Source organism: Oxyura jamaicensis, chromosome 3 (assembly GCF_011077185.1).
Source record: "Oxyura jamaicensis isolate SHBP4307 breed ruddy duck chromosome 3, BPBGC_Ojam_1.0, whole genome shotgun sequence".
In the NCBI taxonomy this organism is placed as follows: Eukaryota; Metazoa; Chordata; class Aves; order Anseriformes; family Anatidae; genus Oxyura; species Oxyura jamaicensis.
In genome coordinates this window covers 63,619,269-63,639,371 of record NC_048895.1, presented here as the reverse complement: position 1 = coordinate 63,639,371, position 20,103 = coordinate 63,619,269, and the positions used below count along the sequence as shown (strand labels likewise).

The following is a 20,103-nucleotide window of genomic DNA, read 5'->3' as shown; positions in this document are numbered from 1 at the left end:
GGGGAAGGGAAGGGAAGGGAAGGGAAGGGAAGGGAAGGGAAGGGAAGGGAAGGGAAGGGGAAAAGATATATTTGGTGTTTTTTCTGTGTGCCTTCACTGCCTGAAGAGCTATAATCACCCTCAGAGCCAACTCCTCTTGCCAGGACGCTGCACAGTATGGCTGATGGAATTGCTCCTCTCCAGATGACCCTGGTTACTGTTCCGGTCTAAATGGTGGCAAAAATACCACAGCAACACTTAATGTGCCAGGGAAATTATATATAAATTAGGCTAAGAGCCATGTTAAATAGTTGCCTTTCTTGCTGGTGGATAATTATTTCCAGTTATGTGTGATGTCCAGGAGAAGGGAGCTCTGCGAGTTCAAAGTGTTGCTCATTAGGTGATACAAAGGTTAATTTAGTGGGGACAATATAAGGTCAAAGCTGAACCTCAGTTTAAGTTTTATGTTTTTGGTTTTGCTTGTTAAACATTCTACCTTGCATTTTACAGAGAAAAGGACAGAGCCTCGTAGAAGTCAACATGTCTTTTTAAGGTTGCTGTTACTTGCAGAGGGAAGAAGAGGCCAGATAACGTGTTTGAAAACACATCAGTTTCTGTATTTGGATGTGATTTTGTATTCAACTAAAACAAAACAAAACAAAACAGATTATTTTATGATAAAGTTCAACATAATTTAAATGCAAATTTTATAAAAGCACAAAATGCTTTCTAACTCCCATATACAACGGTAGCAGTAAGCTAACATTGATTCATTTACACGTATTCATAACATGTAATTTGCATTTTCCATCAGTTCTAGATTATATACACACAACTCTCAAAAAGGGGCTTTTAAACTATTTATGTAAGATTCACAAAACATGCTTATGCACATGCACAGTTTAGAACTAAAAATTCCTGCACACAAATTCCCAAATGACTAAAACAGTATTCTGTAAAGCTCTAAATGGCATTACATTTTAACTACATTGCATGTGAAAACACTCAGATAGGAATTCAGTTGGCCCCTTGCAAGGTTTAGAAAGAAGAGACACAATAGCGGTCGGTATAATACAGGTTCTGTATCTTTTAATGCAGATACATGCTGCAGGATTTAGAATTTCTGCAGTGGGCCACATCTAGCCATGATCAGGTCATGATTCTTCAACAAAACTTTTAATAATGTACCTGAGTGTTATTATTTAGCAGAACTTGTCAGTACAAGGCAGCCTGCAGTCCTGCCAAACTCAGTTCCTACTTCAGTTCCAGGCTGTTTTCAGATTTGTACCATCCTTGGTTGGCATGCAGCTGTGCTGGAGAGGAGGATGGGTTTTTCCATAAATCAACAGGAACAAAGGAAATAAAGCAGACGGCTTCGTCTTAATTACCACACACAATATAATAATGATCTTTTTCATTTTAAAGGTGTGTAACAAATTCTTGGCTAAAACATTTGTGTGAAATAGAACTCCTCCCAGAATAATGCACCACAGTAGCAAATTTAAGTCATAAAATTCCAAGGTCTTGCTAAAGTTAAAAAATAAAAAAATAATAAAAAAAAAAAAAAGTAGGGGCAAAGCAGTGTCAGTGGGCTGAAATTCCTTTGACAAATGTAAAGGTCTTGATGACAGTTATTTTCCAGGTCTGCAGCTCAGCAATCATGCCTCTGAACGGTTTCCCACGTGAAGTGTTTGAAGAAGCGGTCGACGTGTGACTGATCTCCAAGGCCCACCGCCTGGTCTTCTTTAAGGATGAAGCAGAGGCAGAAGGAAAGGTGATGCTGATAAGGGAATCTGAACCAAATGTTGTCACGTTCTAGAGATGATTAGATGCCCTTGCTGTGACTTATTACACAACCTGAGACTGGAAAGGGAAAACCTGGGATGAAATGTAGCCGCAAGGGGGGGAAGATGCTTTTTCAGCAAAGAGCAAAAGCCAAGAGAGAAACTGTTATCGATGCCTAAGATGGGGTTGGGCATCAGAGCACTCTGTGCTGTGGTATGGATGGGATGCAGCAGTAAATCTCCCCCTTGACTCAGACCTACCGTGATCTAAATTTATATCTGCACAAGCTGCTGATAATGTAAAAAAGCTTGGCTTTAATAAAGGACAGGATGATACATTTAAAAGGCAGGTACGTGTTGTTTCAGATTTTGCTATTTCCTTGTGTACATTAATGAATGAAGCTTTGAATCCAAGTATATACGATAGAATGAATAGACTTAAATTTGAAATCCTCTCTAAATTTCGAGTAATTGTTTCTATATTTGCTTAAAGCAAAACTATTGCTACCTGTATTTCAGGTGTGTAATGCCCAACTTAAAGAAAGTGCAGCCTTGCTCCTAAATCTGCATTTTATTTTAAAAAGACAGTTACCTGTAGCCATATGCCTAATCTTGGGATTAGATACATTTTCTATGTGCTTTGATATCTACAATGGAATATTTAGCTTAACAGGAAAGACAAAGGAGTCTGGAACTCTGGAGGAGCTCTTTGGTCAAAACACTCTAATTCACATCTGTAAAACACCTTTCTTAAGGCTATCAGAAAAAAATAAAAAAAAATAAAAAATAAAAAAAAAATCTGCTGTTGTGGAAATACTGATTTGTCACATTAAGCACAGACTCCAGAGTGTAGTTTATACATGATGTGTTTTGCATAACCATTGCTGCATGGCTTAATTTTCAATACAAATGCAGAAGTTACATTAAGTTACATTTCTCAAGACTCTTCCATCTAGTCTCTCATTTTTCTCACTGATTTCAGGACAGGCAGCATCACCCCTTACATCCATCTCCCTGCAGATCCTAGGAGAGGACAGAGCAGAACCTCTTATTGTGTTACTTACTCTGTAGCTTTGAATAAGTATGAGTCAATTCTGTTTTGGAAAAGGAATGTCATTCTTAATATTAGTCATGGTTTACACAATAATTAAAGCGTCCACAAGTTTTTCAGAAAAATATTTTATCGAGTGTGAAGACCCTGAAGCAAAGATTTCAGAATTTAATGTGTTATAATTGTGTTTATTGAAGTATGTATAGTTTGTAAATGTGCATTGTTCTGTCTGTTGATACAGTGGCTCAGTGTGCAAGTGCAAGGGAAATTTGCATGCTAAAAGTGCAAGTTGTCCTAGTGCAAGGGAAAAGCTGTCAATCTTCTTAACCAAGTGCCACACTTCTCTCCAGCCTCTATGCCTATCACACTCAGCCTAGATTTGCTCAGCTTCTGAATGCCCAAGGGCTAGAAACTGTTCTCCAGCTTAATATTTAATTGTTGAACTCCTGACTGCGGATGGTAGCTAAGATGCTGTGTAGAATGACTGATAACTAATGCTAGCTGGTGCTGACACCCTGGCTGTCAAAGGTTATTGAGCCTTTCAGAGTCTTAAAGGAGGATTTGGTTTAAACCTGATTTTATGTCAGATACCCACAGTGACCCTGGGCAAGTTAGTCCACCTGCTTTAGTTCCTTGTGTTCAAGACAGGCCTGGTACTACACACATTTGCAAATATGTGGTGAGACATCTGGCTGCTGTTGAAGTTCGAGAGAAATCTGAGGAGCAGCCTGGGGCCAGGCAGACCTCGCCAGTGACCCCAGCCCACCAGAGGCAGCCTTGGCATCTTTTTGCCCTTCTCTGAGGTGGCTGAATAGATAATTGAAAGTCTGGCCGTTTATCAGGCCTGTGGTTGCCTGATAAATCCCAGAGTGGTTATAATGAACAGGAGAAGATCCATAGTCTGGGAAAATCAAAGTGTGGGCTCTACGTGCTACTTCGTTTTTATAGCTCAAGAGGAACCTTGATGAGACTGAGGTTTTACCACAGTGTAAATTGTTGGTTTGGGTGTCCCAAGAATGCATGTCTCGAGGCAGCCAGGTGGCTAACACTGCTTTGCAAACAGCTGAGGCGAGTGCTGTGCGGAGATGAGATGATTGGGATCAGCAGGAATTTGGGTCTGGAGCGTGCCTGTGACAGAGAGGATCTATGGCTCAAAGTTTCCCATCCCTCTGCCTCTGGATCATGACTCACTGTGTAAAGGAAGAGGTCGTTAGACGGAAAAGGGCAATAAAGGGACAAAGAGGAAAAAAAATCCAAATCCTTTCCCATTGGTTTCTATTGTTGTCAGTATTTTATCTCAGAACTTTAAGACAAGTATCTTTTTTAAGTCCTTCCTCAAGCCTGAGGAATTTTAAAAACTATCCACATGCTATCTCCATACCTTGTTTTGCTCTCGTATTGCCTTCCTCAGAAAGGTTTGCCCTCACCTTGCTCCAGGCATGTTTGTAGCACAGGCACTGAAGATGAAGACAGATGCCTTCAGCACCCCCTCATTTCACCACCACGCTGCCCTTCACCAGGTCCTCAACCCTGCACGACCCTGTCCCTTTGCTGGCAGCATTGTGGGAGTCCGAGCAGCTCATCCCTGACTTTGAGGCCAAAAGAAGTCAGTGGCACAGTGAGGGACCTCAGAAACCTTAGGGCACTGCCTTTTATTTTATTTCTGTTCCACAAATAAGCAGAAAGCTTTACAACACAGTGCAGCAGCACAGATACTTAGTTTGTAAACTCCTGCCCCATGTTGGTACAATGCCTGCCCGTCAGGAGGTCCAGCCCATAATAACAACCATACCGAAACCCATATGAACATTGTAAAACATGTTTGCGTGCAGAGTGAGTATACTGAGGCTGTAGAAAATGTTACACTGCTTCAAGAGATGAGTTGGACAGCATGTGTAGCTCCTTGTACGATGAGCAGAGAGGAGCTCCTGCCCAGACATCAGGAAGGTCTGTCTGAAGCCTGAGTTCAGCCAGCAGCAGCCAAGAAGGACACAGCAACACATGACAGCAGGACACTGCAAAATCATGCTTTATAAATACACACAACAAATACTTTTTACCCTCTTCTTCACCACTGCCAGCTCTTCTTGGCATATTGCTGCTCTCTTAAATCAAGGCTTCATCTTTTCTTTTGCAGGAAAGATGAGTTCAGCATTATTTTTCCCAAACATGCTATCCAGCTGTCTTTTTGTTATCCTTACACGGTCTTATTTCCACAGTTGCTGCATTTATACAATCATAGAACACCCTGAGTTAGAAAGGACTCAAGAGGACCCCCAACCCAAATTGGAGGTGATACCTTACTGAAGGAGGTATCACCCCCATTTTACAGGTGTGTATGTGAGGCACAGAGTACTCTGAGAGACACAATCATGCAAGGACTTTGCTTCAGTTTCACCAGCTCTCTTTAGTCTGCTGGAATGGTCTTCCTAAAAAGAATTAGGGATGCTAAACTTCAGAGGCAGTGGGTTCAGTGGATTAGCAGGGGAAAGAGATATGAGGAGAAGAGGAGAAGAAGAGAAATTGTGGCGTTGACTGAAGTCTGATTGCTTGTCAGCTTTGCTGTGTGTTAGCTTTTATTTAGAGGAAACTACTGAGGCTGTCAGCCCAGAATGTCAGAAGCTGAAGGAAAAACATGAATGCTTATATACAGGGGGAAAACAAACAAAAACTGTAAATCACTGATGGAATCATCCCCCTCTGCATCCTTTATTTTATACCATAAACTGATGCAACGCTTATTTTCCCATGCATATCCCTTCAGCAGAGGCCATGGGCAGGGGTAGGGGGAACTTGCTCTCCTCTCTTTGCCTCCTGCAGCATTCCTCTCTTCCTTTCTTCCCCTCCCAGTTTGTGCAACAAGGTCCTGCTGTGTCCTTGCCTTACTAAATGGTTAGGCCCTGCTCTGTCCTTCTGGCTGCTGCTTCAGCCTTCACTTTTGGGGCACACACTACGCTGCAGCCTGGTTATAAACAGCTAGTTACAGGCTTGTGGAGGAGAGTATTTCAGCTGCTGGGCATGCACGGCGAGAGTGTCAGCAGCTCCTCCGACTGCTGCTGAAAGATGAATCTGAGCTGGTTGGCCCCAATACATCAGATGCCAAGACTGCAGGGAGGAGCTGGGAGAGATGAAAGAAGATCAAAAAGTGGGAGGGAAGACTTGCAGTTTCTGTGGAAACCAGGACTTTAGTCAAGCTCAGGTTTTTGCATCGCTGACCCCAAGGCGACCTGCTGACCTCTCCTCCCAGGCTGGCTCCAGCACAGCTGTTTCTCCTGAAGGAAAGGAGCCAGGCTCACCTCCTGCTCCCTCCCTGCCTGACAGCGTGTCCAGGCAGACTCCTTCCTGCCAGCGTAAAGACAATTAAAAGAGCATCATGAACAGGATTCAGGCCACCTAATGCTGAAGAGGTCAATAGGATAGGTACCCCAGAAAGCCCTGGTGTGACAATGCCATCACAACAAGTAAATAACTGCACATGTGCTGCTCTTTCAAGTTTGCTGACTGCATAGATAAGAATCTTTGGATGTTGCTTGTTTCCCACACACGTGTAAAGAACTCTGAAATAAAGATCTGAAGCAACCCATGAGGTTATGAAACCATATTCCAAAAGATGATCACTAATCATTTTGCTATTCAAAAGGCACTAATAATAATAATAGGAATAAAAGCTTTGACAGCATGCAGCATGAAGTTTAAACCAGCATGGAATAGCAAAGAAGCAAAAGCTTTATGGCTAGCTCCTGACAGGAGGAATTTATTTGACAGGAAGAAGCAATACTTAAAAATCAGTAGAGAAATAATCCAGTGCACAGCCAGGACAAAGCAAGTACAATTATGTGTGCTCATATTAGGAAGAAGCAGCAGTTCCATTGCTAAACTCCTTCCTCAGGCAAGAGATCAAAGCAAATTACACCCATAAGAAGAATTTCTACAATGCCTCACTAATTAAATCGCAGTTGGTTCGTATAATATTGAAATCAAAAAACATGTAAACAAACCTTGAGACAAGATTGAATATTTTCCATGCAGACATGAGCCTGAACAAACTCTGTCTTGTGCTGTGCCTGAATTTTGGAGAAGTTTGAATCCAGAGATGGGTCCAATTTTTGTGCTCCAGATACATCTCCTCTTAATATTAACAAAAGTCAAGTCCTCAGCAAAGAAAGCGCAGAAGCTGGAAGTAACACTCAAATCACAAACTATGACAGATTGAAAAAATGTAAAACAAGTCCAACCTCTCTGATTTTTCCAAACTTAAAAGGACTGGTGTCCCTTATATAGAGGCAAGTAAGTGTAAGACATTCAGCAAATTTTATGTTCCAGTAGGTAAGGACAGGAGTGAGCATTACAATAATAAAACTAATAGCAGTATTTTCCAGTATGTCTGAGGCTATGGCAATGCAGCTGCACAGAACAGCAGCATCCTTCTTTCACCCTCCTTCCTGAGTGAATTCACCTCCCAAAAAGTGGATGAGTGCTGCAAGGTATGTGGTGCTGGGCTGGTCAGAAAGCAACAATAAAATAGCTAGTGCTTACCACAGCTTTTTACAGCAACACTGATGAAAACCTGTGTGGCTGCTTGACTCTGAGGGAGCTGGATCACAAAAATGTGCCCTGACTCTGCGACACCTACAAATCTCTTCTGTCTGACAGAGGCAGAGACTGCGGTTTGAATGGGTTATCCCTGCAGCTGCATGTGCTCACCCAAATCAGAAAATAATACCTAAAAACTGACAGCTGGCTCTAGCTTGGCCCTTTTCCATTGCAAATCTGCAGTGGGAACTTGCATCATCTCTGCTGTCCATTAACAGTTTCTTCTCATTGATTTAGGAATTGCCTGTAATGCCTCCATCCATCAAAGACACCTTTGGGAACGCTGGGAGCGATTCCCCTCTTCTGTCTCAGAGATCTTACTTTCAAATCATCTTCTGCACTGAGTGTGCCAGTGTTGCTCTGGCTATGCCTGATGCAGTAAATGCAGTGAGGCCAGGGAAGGGGCCTGAGTGCTGCCCCACATCTGCCTCTATCCTCTGGCTGTCAGCAGGCTCCCGGGAGCAGTGCTGGCGGCTGCCTCCGGGCCTGCTCCCGAGCATTGCTCAGGCACAGTTTGCAAGTGCCAAGAACCACTTTGTCACACCAGGGGTAGCCCCCTCACCTCCCAGCCCTCCTGCTCCCCATACCAGAGGACCATCCCACCTCATCCCATCTGCCCCATTCCCCCAGCTCCCTGCCTGCTAACCCAGTTCTGCACACACGCACACAGACACACATGCTGTGTGTTACCACATCCCGCTGCTATTCCTGTTTTTCTCTTTGAATCATAACCCTGGAGCCCTGCACCTCTAGAGAGCCAAGTTTCTCTCAGAAAGGAGATTTACAAAATGAAATTTTCTTTCTCAAGAGCTCATCTGCTTAGTCCCCACCTGCATTCCTAATCCCGCTGGTGACATCAGGGGTAATGGGCAGACATTTGGATTTTGAGTAAAAGGCAGAAGTGATTGATCTCATATTCACTTTCCACATCCACTCCCATCTGCTCCCAAAAGAGAAAAATAAAGGAGGTTTTTAGAAAAGACAGTAAGACAGAAAACTCGCACCCCGAGGAATACGGCGGAATGGCAGTATTCCTGAAGTGAACACTTCTGAGTTTCCCGTAACGACAAACCGTATCCACAGTTCAAGTACCCTTTGGAAGTATTAACTGTGAGCTGGAACAAGCAGCCAAATGTTCAGCGAGGATGTGGCCTCCTGCCAAGGGCAGCGTGGGGGATTCACAGGGGCGATGCTTTCTCCTTCCCCAGGCAGAGCGCCAGGAGAGCACAGATCCCTCCCAGGGAGCCGGGGTGGCCGCAGAGCTGGCCCGGCTTCACAGGCAGCTCGAAAAAATCCTCCTGTCCATTAGGTTTCCCCCGAAAGGACATTCCTTTCCCAGCTCACCTGTGCCAAGTGCTTCCCTCTCGGGGCAGCTCAAAACCCCGCTACCTACCACAGACATTTGCAGATGGCTCTTCTACAGACAGCCACTTCTAAGGGGCTTAACCTGTGCAGACTTCTGCTTTGCTGCAAAAGGACATCGCTCATAATTACACTTTTGAGAAGTCCTTGCACACGCACACACATAAATTGCTACATATGGGGAGGGAGGGGACCAGCTGTAGCCTGAGGACAGGTATATTCAGCACCAGCTTAATGCATATCTCTACTGCATCCCTTCTTTTTATGAATAAATCTTTGCAGAAAAATGTCTTGGGAGGAGAAGCCACAGGGCTGTTATAGCTTTAACAGACCCGAGTACTTATCTCAAGCTGAGAGAGTGATTTCATGGCAATAATTTGTTTAAAGTGTTGCTGATTGCTTCCTATTTCTTCCTAGCAAATGACTTTTACACCTTTCTACTGTTGCTTTTATATGAGCTGCAATGGCAATTACTCTGCAGGAGGCTGTGTAAACATCGTACAGACCCTTTTATCTGACTACTAAGGGCCTTAGAAGACACTCCAGAGACCTGATAAAAATGTTTTCATTCATTTTTCCCCTTCCTTGGAAAAAAATATTGTTAGTATGTTATTTTCAGAGTTTTCTCTGTTCTTACTGAGCACATTCAAATGTACTTCCAACAGAGCCTGTCTGATCCCTGTAAATAGCCTGTTTGAAGGGAACTTTGAGAAAGTACTAAATGAAATTGTTGAGAGCTTCTGTATGCAAGGAACTGCCCCTTCTCGGCTAAAATAATTTCAATGATAAAATAATATCAAACCAAATTGAATCTTTCAGAAGAACCAGGGATGATCACACAGTGATTAGGACTGTTCAGAGGGACCTATTTCTGGTTCATCTTTTTATTCTCAAGGTATGAGAACTACCTATTCCTCCTGTTAGGAACAGGTTGATGCTACGACGTTTGGAGTACAACCAAAACACGTTTGGTGTTTGATTGAGTCTCCAGCCCAAGGATTTGAGTTCAACCCATGAAAGTTTTCTGCTTTAGCCCAGTTTCAAAGTGTCTGCATTCTCCCTTTTTGTGTCTTTCAGAGATCAGAGCCCTGTCAGATCACCCTTGAAGCCCAAACGTCATCACACATCATCTCTGTCAGATTAACCAGAGCACACACTGTGGAGTCTATGCCAGTTTTATGCTTTTCTACCAGTCTTATTCTGGCTCTAAGAGGACTTAAAACAGCAGAACCATCACAAACTTCAAGCAGCACAGAAAGATAATACAAGCTCTGGCATAAATCCTGCTGGTACAAAGTTGTGTTGTTAATGTATTTTAGCACATTTAGGCTGATGATATGAGTTTATTCTCGAGCAGTGTTTTTTATCATGTGAACACAGTGGGGTTTTGGTTTGGTTTTGTGTGTGGTTTGTTTTTGTTTTCTATGGAGGAGTGTTCACTCTGCTTGGTCAAATCATGACATTATTCAACAAAGAAAGAGAAAGACGCTCAGAGTAGAAACAACAGAATGATAATTAAACCTTATAGAATGATTAACTCAATGATTAACTATTGTAGTTAGGATTGTGATGCAGGTTTCAATTTAATCCTTGATTTTCAGGGGTTTGAGGAATTTGGTACTTTAACTATAACTTAAATAAAAAGAATGAACTTTCACATATTCACCAGCAGATTATCTTCTTTTCCAAGATTTAATGCGACATAGTCTATTATAAGTAGCATGATATTTAATTCCCCAGTATTCTGAATGAACAAGACACTTCAAATATCTTATGGATGAAAGCACCAAAATGCAAAAAGGGAATTTGTAAGACTTCTACCTGTAGGCAAAATGGGGAAAACATTCTTCAGTGATGCTATCATAGATTCTTTATCATAATTTTCCATTTTGTGTATAATTTGTATAATTATCCCATTTCATGACCTCTGAATTCATGTTTATTTTGGGACAAGGTGAATCTGAAAGTAAACACATCAGTTTACTTCTGAAAGATGCCGTGTCCGAACACCCTCTCAGAGGGATAAAAGCAGATACACAATGTCATGATACATCCAATTGTTTTCTTCAACTCTGATATGTTCACTAAAGTTTTCTGAATTGCGGGTCATGTTAGTCTTCTGGAACTTTTACTGTCATGCTAGCCCCTCTGCTGCTTACCCACCCCTACTGAAACATCATTAATGATGCACTATGACAACCCTTAATAGGAACCCATCATGATATATTATAGGCATTTGGCTATGTTTTTGTTTTGTTTTGTTTTCCATCCAATATTTAAAATGTGTTATCAGTATTAGCAGAGAACAGGACTCCAGTAGATACTGAATCAAACTCATACTCAATAAAGGATGTTAGGAGTACCTCACAGAGAGTTCTCTCCTCATTTCTACTTGCACTCCTGGGCAGTGACGTAGCACCCTAGGTTTAAGAGCAGAGCAGGTACTCATCAATAAACTCTGCTGCATCTGTTGAAAGAAGTGCTGTGTGCAGCATGATGTCAAACAGAGTGAGCATGAGCTTGTTAAGAAGTTATGAAAGGAGCTTCCTTGTTCCTTGGGCTGAAAGCCCGTTTCTGGCTCCAGGTGGTAAAAACATTAAAGAAGAATGATTGTGAATTATTCTCACTGCTTATTTCACACAAGCACAAACTGGTCTGGTACAAGAACTGTCTGTCAAGTAAGTGAAATGAGATAAGCAGGACTAACACAGCATTATGCACTTAGCATAACAGTTCGCTTCTGTAACTTTATCTAGATGGCTACATAAATTGCTCTTAAGTACTCCAAGTGTTGTTACGTGCATTTTCTTTACAAACAGGCTTGGTAACATTGTTCTTCCCAGCCTTTGCACACCCACATACATGCTCTTTCAGCCCTTAGAAAGAGACAACTGTAACTGTAGGAAACAAAATCTGAAAAGATAATTCACAATAACACTATCTAGCTGTAGTAGAAGTCTTCTGAGATCTATTTGCTTTATGTGCCTACAAAATAAGGTACAGATACATGAAAATGCAATGCAATATCGCCCTCTGCTAAATCAAAGTTCATTTGCCCAACTTAAGCTGGGTAGTGGAAAATCCTGATTCAAGTCCCAGCATTTGTGTAAGAGTACTGCTTAGACCAAACAAAGAGGAAACTGTTGTACAGTATCTGATGTTCATCTGCAAGCCAACACAGAGCTAACCAATTCATCGTCATTCCTTATCAAACTGAAGCCTAAAGCCTCACTTGGTCTGAGTGGTGGCACAATTCCACCACAAAAGCTTGTTTCAGATTAATAACAAACAAACAAACAAACAAAAACAAAACAAAACAAAAAACTCTACACACTATCAATGTCTAGTCAAAGACACTCCCCAAATGCAATCCCCTTTGAACTATTTTAAATAACTGAGACTATTTATGATTTAAGTGGAAAATTTCTCATGTTCCCAGCTAGATTTAGCAATTTAACTGTCATTTAAATGAGGTTTATCATTCCTACTTAGAAAGAGACCTGACCTTACCCACAGAAGGTGCCCCTCAGCTTCCCCTTCCTATCAAGGGACCTTAGAGAGAAGAAGATCCTCATGAGGAGTTGCCTGCACACAGATGTGGAGCCCTCCTGGAGCCCTGCAGGATGCTGAAGACAGTGGGAGGTTGGCAGGTGGGTCCAGCAGCCAGGTGGCTCTCTGGACCAGCAGGAGGAGCACCCTGGATGGAGCTGGATCCCCATTCCCACAAAGGTGGTCATGGCTCATGGGACCTCCCTCAGCTGCTGTCCACCTTGCTGAAGCATGGCCTAAACCACGGCTGGTTTCAACCAAGGTTAACAGAGCTGGCTGGGAGCAGCTAAGAGAAGGCATTTCATCTCTCCTGCCATCCTCAAGAGAAGGGAACTCCCTTTCAACCTAAGAGTGGACACAGGGAATTCTCATGGGACTTGGGCTCCTAAATCACCACCATGAAACTTTACCCCAGATCTGAAGCATCCTGTATAGCCTCAGTACAATGTGAGCAGACTTAGTTTTCTGTGTTATTGGTGGCTTGACTTTAGTTCCTTGCTAAAACAAGCATTTTAACCAATTTGTCTCTAGAAGCATTTGAATTTATTAACCTTTCAATGTTTGTTCCTAAAATGGCCTGTTGCAAGAAACACTTAATATTCCACATTCCTCTTTTATCTGCTAACATATAAACTTCATATCTATAATTCTATTCTTTAAATTTCTTTCTCGCTTTCATTTGTCCAGTACTGTTGAGATAGCAATAGCTGTTACCCATGGTCTGAAAAATACATTATGAAGTGTAGAAGGCAACCAGTAGAGCCTGCCACATTGCTCCATGCATCCTTCTAGTCCATTCTCCTCTTCCATTTGAAAATAAGAAGCTGTTGTTCTTTTCTTGATAGATTATTTTGTTAGGTCTGCTCAGTTGATGCTGTGATTGCATATAGTCTATCTGCAAGCATTTTCCACTGAAACTTTGGGACTATATGGTCTCTAAATCGGCCATTACAGGAGATACTTGTCTTATTTTCCATTTCTACAGCAGAGCTACAAACCTTAAAATATAAAAGGCAATAATAAAATATTTTCTTGTTTCCTGTTATACTCAATGTGAGAAATTCTCCAATCTAAAAGCAGCTTCTCTTATATCAATTTCTACTAGGACCCTTTTCAAATTATTTACTGACTCCAATGTTAGACATCACTTTCAGTTTAACAACAGAAACTTGCCTTGCTATATTTCTGTGCTTACTCACATTCTCTTGTCCCAGTTTTCTCAGGGATGTAAAAATCTTCAATCTTCTGTCTAAATCTTCAACTATTAAGGATATCTGAAGTTATCACATGCTTTTAAACTGGACCACAGGCAAATGAAAGGTACCTGTTGCAGGGAATGACCAAGTTAGTGGCATTTCTTGGGATATTTATATTTAATTTTCCTTTCGGAAGAGAAAATACATCAGTGTTCAGTCTGTATATCAATTAAAATGACAGCACAATCCTTACCTGTATGTAAATGAAGAAACTCCCTAATTTTATATTCCGTGTTGTTCCTCTACAACTTGGCAGTATGTCTGGCAGCAAACAACATAACACCTATTGTTCTTAAACCTTTTCAAAATATGAATGAAATCCAGTAGAAAATTAGAAACCAGGCTGACTTCACCCATCACTGGTGGTTTCATGTAACCAAGCAGTCAAATGTATGAATCCCAGTCCTGGAAGGAAATACCGGTTACAAGTATATTACCTCGAGGCAATTCCACTCCTAGTAAAATACAAAGCTGCCCGATTGCAATGATTGTGAAGGTCACAGTGAGTGAAATTGCAGAGAACAGGTGAAGAAAATAACTCTTAAGGAGATGAGGTGAGAATAAAGAAACAAAGAGCAAGTGAAGATTTCTCTGCTACAAGTAGAAACTATGCAGGTGTCTTGCTTGGTTATTTCATTGGAAAGAAGAGGCAGAGGGTGAGCTAGGAGAGTTCAGAATTGTATGTTAACAGTCAATGAGTTTTTGCCTAGACTGTAGAGAGTTGGCACACAATAAGCTTTATGTTACTGCTCCAGTCGGCTCAGATCAGCTCTTGGGCTGCTCTAAATTATATCAGAAGCTGCAGCCTGTAGTCGTAAGGAAATGCTAAGTTTATGCAAAGCCTCCCAACTCCATGTTTACTCTTGACCTCATCAGCAATTCAGCTCAGTCTATATAAGCTTTTTTGTCTGCACCTACAGTGCCTCTGACATGTTCAAGCAGGAGATGACAGCCATCAGAGCAGCTTGTGCCATTTTGTGATGGAATGCATGTTCACAGAACTTGGCAATTATATTATAGGCCCTCATCTGTTCAGTGTTTGATTTGTGAAGCATTGTTCAAATGCACAGACATATTACATGACTCATACCACATGACACAGCAATTTTAGCATCCTGCAGTAAGAGCTTCTCTGAGATGGCCCACAACATTTTGACCAGGACTTTTCTGAACCTGTCAATTCACCTGTAATTCACTGGTTCTGTATTCCACCACTGTCCCAATTTCTTTTGCCACTTTTTCCTTCTGTGTCTTATCTTTTTGGTAATCTAGTCCAGTAACATATAACTGAATCGTATATTCAGAAGAACCTTCAGTGGCCTGTCCCTAAATCTGGACAGGCACAGAACTGATTGGCGATACAATGCCAGTCGCCCTGCCCTGCTGTTGTATGACCAGGGAGGAACAGGAAAGGTAACCTCTAACAGGATAACTCTGAGCCTTCTTTGCTGCAGTGTACCAGAGATGTCAGCTTTTGAAGTATACAGGTCAGCCTTTCACAGAAATGGGTGCTTTCCAAATTATTTGTATGCTAGGAAAGCATTTTCAAGAGGGGTTAATGACAAGTTACTTCTTGCAGGTCCTTCAACATAAGCTTTCCCTATGTTTCTGATTGCACTGCTCTGTTAATCAATTTTATGCAACTAATGTTCCTGATCTGCTACCCAAATGTCCCCTAGAGAATTCATATGATCTGCTGTGAGTCTGATAGTATATTCCTTAAATTAGTTTGCCTTAGAAGGGAAAAGATTAGGGCCCTGTATACCCTTGAGTACCTACTTTTAGGTCTTTGCCAGAAGACATCCCTCTTTTATCTCTGTTGCAGAGCAAATTCCTCTCAATTTGTGACACAGGAGGTAATACTTCAAAGCTCTCCACTTTAAAATGAACTACAGAAATTTGAATAGTATTTAGTTAATGGCAGCCCTGTCAGTGGCTCCAGGGAGGAGAACAAATTCTGATAAAATCATGGTGCAGCTTTTCTTTGCACTAAATTTGGGTCCACCTCAGAGGATATACTGAATTAGTTGTTCCCACTGTTACTACTTTTGGCATGATGTGCAGCAGGTTTTATTTCCCAGAATGCTTAGTGCTTTATCTCTGCAATGAATTTTAAGTTTTCATGGAGATGCAAAATATGAACGGTCACAGATATTTTCTATGGTCAATAATTTGGAGAGAGCTAACCAGATAATGTGGTTCTTTCTGGAACTGATTGTCTCCTGCAGGATACCCCAAGTACTTTAAAGAAACATTTCTCTAAAGTTACATTAGCAGAACCAGAAGCAAAAAAGAAATGAACATTTAACTATTTTTGCATAACAGTCCTCATTACCTGGTTTATTAGCAGCTTAATAGGTAATTCTTCTGCAGAAAATGAAATATTTGTAATGCAATTTATATATTCCTTTTTTTTTCTTTTTCAATAGTTTTTTTCTAAAAATCTTTGCAGCTATCCTTTTTGTGTAAACATCTATACGGGCACATTGGAGAAAACAATGTCCCAGAAAAAAAGAAAAAAAAAAACTCGGCCCAAAACCAGTTCTCTCTGTCTGCATGACTTGAAAAGTAGAAGGATTTATTCCAAATATAAAGCAGTCAAAACCACATCTATAGACTTAATTAACTAGCTGTGTTGTGCTGTTTACAAATTTACCAACTGTAGAAGCCATAAACATCTGCTGTAGAAATAAATAAAATGCATTTAAAGACATATTTATAACTACCATAGAGTAAGGAAAGAATTAATTTGTGAAGCTTGATACTGAGTCCTGCTGGGGACTGAAGTCCCTGCTTCTAAGCTCTCCACAAAGGTAGGTGGGAGAGACTTCAGGAGGACACTGAAACCAAAATACTTTTATTCAGTGCTATTGCAGATTGAATAATGATGATGATAATAATAATAATAATAATAATAATAAGGTTGTAAACGACACCAGAATATTTTACCTATTCATCCAGTTTCTTCTCAGAAAGAGCAGTCAGGCATTGGAACGGGTTGCCCAGAGAAGTGGTGGAGTCACCGTCCCTGGGGGTGTTTAAGGAAAGGTTGGACCTGGTGTGTAGGGACATGATTTAGTGGCTGACATTAGTGGTAGGGTGATTGTTGGACCAGATGATCTTGGAGGTCTTTTCCAACACTAATGATTCTATGATTATATGATTTATGTTTAAACTGTTTATGTTCACTAGCCATTGTCAAAACTGGTTATGTCCTTCTACTTTTGATGTTTAGATTAGATTTTCATTACAAAATGAAATATGCCTACATTCATTCAAAATGAAATATGCCTTCTAATGCCTATGCTTAGTAAGGAATTTAACAAAAAGCAATATGTTTAGGATCATATGAGATTTGATGAGGCAAAAGAATACTCCCAGGCTTAAAAGTTACTTGTTCTCAGATAGGACCTATTTTCCATCACAGATTTGCCTTATAGGTATACAGGATGGCTTTACTCTTATGTCCTAAACTTCTGTGTTGGCATTTTTTATTTTATTTATTTTTTAAATCTAGACCTATATGAAGATTTATGGTATGCAGTTGCAAGGTATGTATCCTCATAGATGCAGTTTTGTACATCTGGATTACAGAACACATGAAAATTAAAGCAGTATTCACAACAGGGAGTTTGTCTTAGTCCCAGCCAATAACACATCACATACGGTACACAAAATAACCATTCCCTTTCAAAACCCCTAATAAAGCCATCAGCTCAATACAAAGAAAGAATAAAATGAGACAGAAAAAAAGAACAAATGAAAGAACAAACAAAAGAACAAACAAAAGAATGAAAAAAAGAATGAAAGAATGAAAGAGAAAGACAGGCAGACAGGCAGAGAGAAAGAGAGAGAGAGAGAGAGAAGGAAGGAAGGTAGGAAGGAAGGTAGGAAGGAAGGAAGGAAGGAAGGAAGGAAGGAAGGAAGGAAGGAAGGAAGGAAGGAAGGAAAGAAAGAAAGAAAGAGAGAAAGAAATTCCTGAAACTTCACCTTTTATTCCTTGTCTCCATGGCATTTCCTCTAACACTGTCAGACCTTGCTTGCATTTCCCCAGTGGAACAGACTTTGTTGTTTGGATCTATATCTACCCCAAATCCTCCATGTTGTCAATTTACAGATGTGCTAATTTTTTGGCCCCTTAGTCACAAAAAGCTCTTTTCCTATGGGTCTTATTAGACTGACCCCTTAGTTCCTTCAGAGTCAGGGCAATCATCAAATAGTGGACATGGGGATGGGGTAGATCCTTCTCTCATCCTGTCCAACACTGGATGACTTGTTGTTTTTCCTACCTTAGCTTAGTACCTTGGCATGTTTGGAAACTCCAGACATTTGTCCTGACTGTTCAGTCCTATTGCTGGCTCTGGCATCACATATTATACTCTGTGTAATCCAAAGACTGAGTTTTCTAGTGCCAATACTGCTTTGAAGTCTATGGCTTATGGAACCCTTCACTGATAATCTAACCACTTGCACACATGTTGTCTTGCTTCTAACTTTAAGGCTCTTCCTTGATGCATTTAATGCACCTTCCTATAAAGGCTCTTAAGACTTTCTCCATGCTTCACCCTCATGTTTTCTTAATACTTTCTTCAAAAGAAAAAGGTATAGGAACTTACTTCAGAATTTAAGATGAAAGCCATGTCTCTACCAATGTGTCCCAAGCTGGCTTTATTGAGAAGGCACCAGTAGGATATCCTTTCTAGTGCAATGGGACTGTGAAAAATATAAAGCTGGAGCATGATGTTTTATTCTGTTGCATATAGGTTTTTATGCCACACTCATTACTTGTTATTGCCATATCTATACCTCAGAACAGTCCATTTAGTGTCAGTCATTCTGGACTGTTTATTTTCTCATCTTCTGCCTAAATAAATAAATAAATAAATAGCTCCAACACATGCATGGCTTTTGGAACACTATAGAAAATCAGCACAGAGAGAAGAGGGTTCCCACAGCTGCAATGGCTTCTGAGGAAATGGACTCAGCACTGGTTAAAAGACAACACTGGAGCTTCAGCCCCAGTTAAATTGCATTCAGTTCACCAAAGACAAGCTCCTCAGAGCACCAGAATAGTCCAAGGCAATGTGAGAAAAGCTGAGCAGAAGCATGGCAGAAGGCCATCATGGATGAACATGGTGATCCTGACTGAGCTCAGACACAAAAAGCAGGTGCACAGAGGTGAGAGCAGGAACAGGCTACTTGGGAGGATACAGAGACATTGCTTTTGTGTGTAAGGATGGAGTCAAGAAAGCCAAAACTCAGCTGGAGTTGAACCTAGCAAGGGAGGTGGAGGACAACAAGGAAGGATTCCTCTATGGACACACTGGCACCAAGGGAAAGGCTAAAGTGTGGGCCCATTGCTTGGGGGGATTGGGGACCTAATTGCAAGGAATAGGTGTTCTGCATCTTTATGCCCTTTTTGCCTGTTATCACTTGCCCCCAAGCCTCATGGGTGTCTGAGTCTGCTGGCAGAGCCTGCGGGAATGATCCCTCAGGGATCAGTGCAGGTACCAATGCAGTTTAGTGTCTTCATTAACAATCGGGATGATGGGACTACGTGCACTTGCAGTGAGGTTTGGTGAGGGAGTCAATATGCTGGAGGGCAGGGCTGCTATTTGAAGTGACATGAAGCAGCTGGAGAAATGGGATGAGAGGAACCTCATGAAGTTCAACCAAAGCAAGTGCAGAGTCTTGCATCTGGGCTGGAATAACCCCACACAGCAGTTATGGGCTTGGGGCAGACTGGGAGGCAGCACAATGAAGGCTTAGGTGTCAGGACTCATGTTCAACAAAGGTCTCCAAGAGTTTTCTGACCTGTAGGCGATGGTAGGAAAGCTGGCTTGAACATTTGAGATGCACCAGGAGAATCTTTTTGGGTAACATTCATTATCAGGTATGTATTATTCTATATTTAGGCTTTCACTGGCTTCCATTAACATAACAAGTACTTAGATTTCTGAGTATGAGGGGTCTACCTTGTGCTTCACAGGGAGTGCAAACCACAACCCATCTCTTCTAATATGTATAGCTATACTGTGTGTTAAAAAGATAAAGCAAAATTTGTAGGCAAATGCCCATTCCCAAGCTCTTTCAGTGATCTCTCCCAAACACGTCCCTCTGTTCCCTTCCAGTCAGTGTTGCTAGAACCAGAACAGGACTTTCCCCCATAGAAAAACATGAAGGCTCTGTACTCTCGTCTTAAAGATCTTCACACTTACCCAAGCCTATCTAAAATGTTAACAATAATTACACAGCTTTCAAGAAGAAAAGGTGTATCTGGGACTGGCCCTGTGTAGTGCATGTGTCCCTCCTTCTGCAGGACCAGTGGTCCTCTGCCAGCTGGCATTGGAGTGATGAGCATTTTGATTCTCCTTTACCAAGTCCTTATTTCTAGCTAACGTTCTCAGTTCCCCTTCTCAAAACAAAGCAGAGTGGAAAGAGGAGAAAAACTGTTTTCTTTTTCTCTCTTCATTGCAAGACATGTTTAACAGTTATAATTCTCTGCATCTGCTGGAGTGTTCCCATAACT

General features: G+C 41.4%; 2 long non-coding RNA genes across 4 annotated transcripts in view; one reads left to right on the top strand and one right to left on the bottom strand.

Annotated features, from left to right (window-relative positions):
- The window catches only part of LOC118164341, a 2,940-nt gene extending 394 nt beyond the window's left edge, over positions 1–2,546 (top strand). The window contains exon 2 of the long non-coding RNA XR_004749450.1: positions 1,622–2,546. This is a non-coding gene — a long non-coding RNA (uncharacterized LOC118164341). The remainder of the gene's footprint in view (positions 1–1,621) is intronic.
- LOC118164340 lies at positions 49–14,767 on the bottom strand. 3 transcript variants are annotated; one of them, XR_004749448.1, is made up of 3 exons: positions 13,768–14,767; positions 13,518–13,642; positions 49–1,842 (listed from the first exon to the last, which is right to left on the bottom strand). It is a non-coding gene; the product is annotated as an uncharacterized LOC118164340 (long non-coding RNA). The 3 variants fall into 3 exon arrangements; XR_004749449.1 differs by lacking the exon at positions 49–1,842 and adding an exon at positions 11,165–11,236; XR_004749447.1 differs by lacking the exon at positions 49–1,842 and adding an exon at positions 12,882–13,316.
- Positions 14,768–20,103: the final 5,336 nt, after the last annotated feature.